We start from the raw sequence: 5,278 nt of genomic DNA on the forward strand, positions 1-5,278 counted from the left end.
TTGCCAACAAACAAGAGAGAACTCTATAGTTGAGTTCCTCGACTATTAAACTTTCAACTCTACCAGTAAAGGATACAATAAAAAACGCCGACTGCACAGCGAGAAGAATAAACTACTTCTGTATATATTGTGTAAGAAATGTCGATTAGTATAAGAATTTTCCTGGAAACGAAGAGCTTATATAGAAGCCCTCAAGGGACATCGCTCTTGTCCTGCATGCGACTCATGGATTCAGATTTGATTATTAAGACTATTTTTATCCGTATAAAATAAATGATTCAATGCGCTCCAGATTGAAAATGAAAGTTAAAAAGTAATATGAAATTAGAAGAAAGTAAAAATCAACGCCTACTTGTGATCCAGTTCGAAAAAAAGCTACGTGAATACATATATTTCTGAGAATTTCCTTTAAAGTGTCATTTAAATTAGGATATGAGAAATAATAAATTCAAAAATATTTTATATGTTATATATTTAATATTGGAATAGCATATTTATAAATATAAATAACTTAAGTAGCTGCATTACTAATATTTAATAGTAAAATTTTAGCCATTTAAAATGAGCTGAATAAATTGTAGGTACAATTTATCGGCCCAATTCGCTCAGTGTATAAATTATAATTTGTGTTTCGGCCTTTCATAATTCCGGCACACGAAATTGCGTAGAAACTCATTAGCGGAACTGCGGAAAAAAGGGCTCAGGATCAGACGGCGGGCTCAGCACCAGCTCCAGCTCCATCTCCAGTTCCAGGACCAAATTGAATTCGTGTACGATGGGCTTTAGTAGTTGTTTATGCAGGAAAGGCGGTTGGCATATTATTTATGAATCCGATGGGAAATGGGGGCGAATGTGTCGCAATGCCCGCCCACTTGGAAGTCAGGGAAGGGTGCCCGTGCCCGTGCCCGTGCCGTTGCCTGAGAACCCGTAAGCCCAGGAGCCCGGGAATTCCGGATTCCGGATACGGACAACTCGGCTACCCTCCTTTTCGCCTTTTTTCCGGTCGCAATACAAGTGGGAATACGGCAAATACCCCGAGCACGGCTGCAATAAACGAAAGTGTTTTCCGATATAAGGAGCGCTTTTAGCCTATAATGTGGTAATCGCTCGCGTAAAAGGCGACAAATCATTTAAGCCCGGCCCAACCCTTCTCCATCCGAAACTGGGCAGTGAAAGTGAAAGTGGATGTGGATGTGGATGTGGATGTGGATTTCTGGAGGCGGTAAAGAGTGCCCTGGTCCGAGGCTATATGTAAGCAGCCCACCGTCACAAGGGTGACAACATCAACATGAAAAGGGGCAAGGACTCACTCCACTCCTCGGGGATCTCGATTCTGCAAAATGTATATGAGGCCAACCCTTTGAGCCTGCCCCGTAGCTGCTAATTTCAGTGTGCGAGTCCTTTGAAATTGGGCATCATCGCTGGTAGCATCACACTCGTTTAATGCACAGAGAATAATAAGAAGTGACTTCAAGTTATATGGAAAAGGGCTTACAAGAGGAACGACAAATACCTAGCTTAAGCATTTGTGTCATAAATCAGAATCAAAATTTTTATACATTTTAATATCTCTTTACCATCTTTTCTATTCTTCTATATTCTATGTATTTAAAGTTTTATAGTTATAAAGAATATTTAATGCCGCTAAATACACCGTTTTCGCTCAGTGCTGCCTGATCAGAGCAACCCATTTGTGATTTCTGCTAAGGGCCAATTCGATTGGGCCATGAATCTTTTCCGCCCGTTGGCCGTGCCAAAACATAAAAGTGAAATTTGTTTTTTATGACATCTTTATTCGTGCTAAATAAATACAAAGAATGCCGGGGGGACATTTGTCGAACCCGATTGACCCTCAACCCATTCACCCAACGCACTGCCGCTTCCACTTCCAACCAAAAAAAAAAAAATGGAAAAATGGAAAAAGGAATACCCCCAACCACATTGATTAGCAAGCCGTTCATGATAAATATACCATTATGCAGTTATCGTAATTGCGGGTTACAAATATCCAATCCATTACCGCACCGAGGTCGGTAGCCACCTTAATGATTTCACTGAATATAATATATATGTGGTGCCGGTGCCCCCACATATATATGAGGCCATAGAAGCCCACAAGTAAATTATCCCCAACTGGGCCTCCCTTAAGAATTCAAGTCGATGAATTCTAGCCCTATTTAGCTTTTGGCTTTTATGTTTACCGGCATTAAATGCAACATAAATAGATAGTTTATGTTCGATATAAAACGGTTATGGTCAAAACATTTGTTAAATATTTTCTAATTTAATTAAGTAATCGGCTTGTTTAACATTCTTGTTTAACATTTAACATTTTTGTTCCAATTGTTACATAGTGAGAATGGTAACTGGCAGATTTTGTCTTCTTAGTATTACTTCTAGTCCAAAACATGGACAAATAATAGCTCTGCCCGACCATTGGAACATTTGATAAGGTACTTATGAAATGTACCAATGAGCCAGCAGTGCTATTATATATAATATAATTATAAAAGCATGGACGCCATGATTTGAGGCCATCAAAACTCCAGTCATGCCAATTGGGATTTCAAGTTTATCCTGAGGGGTAACATCTAATTGGGGACATCTGAAATTATAGTATTAGTATGTTTCAATCACTATGAACTTACACATTTTTACCAGCTTTTGATTACACACAATTCACTAATAAACTGGGCCATCGAAAATAAAATTTTATTTTACGATAATTTACTTAGTTGCTTTCCGAACGGCAATGATTTTCATACTGAACAGCATTACAAAATTTGTTTCAAACGCTTGATATTTCATTGCCCGCCTACTATGTTTGCTTGGGGGGTATAATCACAAAAACCAATGTGACCAAGTTACCAAATCACAGATATGCATATTTGCCCACTCACGGTGACCAGGGAACATCTGTCAACCATTCTGCGTTTGGCAAGACAGCAAATGTGGCCAAAATGAACGCAATGCCTCGTATGTCATCGCAGAAATAAAGTTATCCAAGTAAAGCAATGGAATCCGGTGGGTTTATGAATATTCGATTAATCAACGCTTGAATTTCGTGCGTTTAAGCCAGGCAGAAGTAGCGATGACATATCTGACAGGAAGAAAGATTGTGCAAAGTACCGTCGTGGCCCGTTTCGACAATTTCATTAATGGTAATTTGCATGTTCAACAAAGGTTGTGAAATAAATAGCGACAAGAAATCAGGAACAGGCGTAAGAGCCATGTAAATTGTATCTGCCGCCCTCTGGTAATTGTTCCTGGTATCCGCCCCTCCGGGAATCAGATGGGTCTGTTCGGCTCGTTCGCATTCGCATTCGTATATTGTATATTGTATATTGTAATACTGTATACTGTATACTGTATACTGTATTCGGGTGGGCTGGTCCTGGGACACGCCCGTAAATGTCGTCGAGAATGAGGTGGTTTTTGCCGGCTGTTTCAAATAACCGAGGAGTTACTCGGTACCCAAGTCCCATGTGAGCAGTGAAGTTTTTTAATCAAGCCTCCTGTCAAGTGTTTGCAAAACAAATATCGCGCTTATCCATCAATCAAAACACGCAATATGGCAGCGTGACTTTCCACAACTAAGCGAGGCACATCTACTACGTCCAGGCAACAGGAACGGCAACGGCAACGGCGACGGCGACGACAACGGCTCCGGTCCCGGCTCCGGCCCAGTAAAGCAAGTGGTTCTGCCACTTACTTGCCCATACCAAATGCAACAACTCCATCTCCGACGACCAAGTGCCAAACCAAATGGAACGGAGCGGAACAATAAAGCGACACTGTCAAACATTTGCATACACACGACACCAGCAACATCAGCAGCAACACCAGCAACAGGAACAACATCGGGATAACACGAGGGGAATCCACACATTTAGTGCTACTACAGTACGGGCTCACTTTTCACCTCCCTCCGGAATCGAAACACACTCTCACGCAGATTTTGCCCTCTGATGCCACGGATAAAAAAAAAAAAAAAAAAAATATGAAAAAAAAAAGAAGGAAGGAATGTGGCACACACTCTGGCTAACAAAGGTAATAATACGGGGAGCAGCGCAGGAAGTTGGGGTATTGCGATTGGCAACTGATTGAATAATTTAATTTAGTTCTCATAAATTTATGATGACCGGCTGATTGAGTTTTTCCAGGTGCCACAATTTGGCAAAACTGGTGGTGGCAATTATGATTTTATCACGTTGCGAGATCTTATATTTATTAGCCAAATATTGTATCTGCATACGGAAATCGAAAGTCATTTTACAGGTGCATAACATTTATACACAACTTTTCGGGGTGTATGTTCATAAAGAAAATGTTTTTAATTTTTAGCAGGAAAAATAGTATGTGGGTGTATGAATTATGTCAATTATTTAAGGATTGAATATTTTATGGATGCCACCATAAATATTAATAGAAATCGTTAACAATAATATAATAGACATACAATTTAGAGGGCAAATTTATAAATGAACCTATGTGTTCTGGAGTTATGTTTATTATAACATAGGATAATATTTTGTTTATAATATAATTCATTTACATATCGGCTTAGCTTTGTATAATTTGTTTATTTTATTAATTTATAAATATCTAAGATCTATCAATCTAGTTAAGTTCCATTAGTCCTACTTTGTATTATCTAATTTTAGGTGTTCTATACAAGTATGTTTAAAATTATTTAACTTTTTGACAACTTTATTTCACCCTCTTATTTTTTTGGGAACCTTTTGTCATTAATGTGAAATGAAACTGCGACTTTGCTCAACCTGCGAAATGAGCAGAATGAGTTATCACAGCAGCGTGATGTCAGGCCTCACTTGTTATTAAAATCCGGAACGGCGCCTCACATCCCCCAGATTCCCTTCCCCTACCCCCCTCTCACCACCCCACAATCGCTTTCCCTTTCTGTTTTTCAACAAAGTGAAAATTTATTAAACTTCTAAATAGTGTTGACAAAGATGTACGAGAGTATGACAGGCATGACAAATAGTTTACCACTCCCGCTGGTGCCCAAAAAAGCACACAAGGAACACCCCGTAATACCCCGCGAACATCGAGAATCTGGTGCTCATACTCACACTTTGTCGCTTTGACAGCAGCAATTTAAAGTGATGCCGATGCCAGTTTCCCCCCCCCTCCCCCTCCCCCTCCCCCACTCCCCTGATCCAAGTTCCCATTTTTCGCCGGCCGTAGTAGTACTAAGAGGAGGGGGAGGGGGTGGACTAGGGGTTGTGTGCCACCGCACGGCACACTGGTGTGACAA

At 40.1% G+C, this 5,278-nt stretch overlaps 1 long non-coding RNA gene and 1 other non-coding gene across 3 annotated transcripts; both read right to left on the bottom strand.

Annotated features, from left to right (window-relative positions):
• Positions 1-2,290: 2,290 nt before the first annotated feature.
• lncRNA:CR46211 (long non-coding RNA:CR46211) lies at positions 2,291-2,788 on the bottom strand. Of its 2 annotated transcripts, none has more exons than NR_133530.1 (2): positions 2,659-2,788; positions 2,291-2,605 (listed from the first exon to the last, which is right to left on the bottom strand). It is a non-coding gene; the product is annotated as a long non-coding RNA:CR46211 (long non-coding RNA). The 2 variants fall into 2 exon arrangements; NR_133531.1 differs by having other exon boundaries at positions 2,659-2,760.
• mir-985 (mir-985 stem loop) lies at positions 2,411-2,496 on the bottom strand. Its single transcript, NR_047823.1, has one exon. It is a non-coding gene; the product is annotated as a mir-985 precursor RNA (primary transcript).
• Positions 2,789-5,278: the final 2,490 nt, after the last annotated feature.

This window comes from Drosophila melanogaster, chromosome X (genome assembly GCF_000001215.4).
Source record: "Drosophila melanogaster chromosome X".
NCBI lineage: Eukaryota > Metazoa > Arthropoda > Insecta > Diptera > Drosophilidae > Drosophila > Drosophila melanogaster.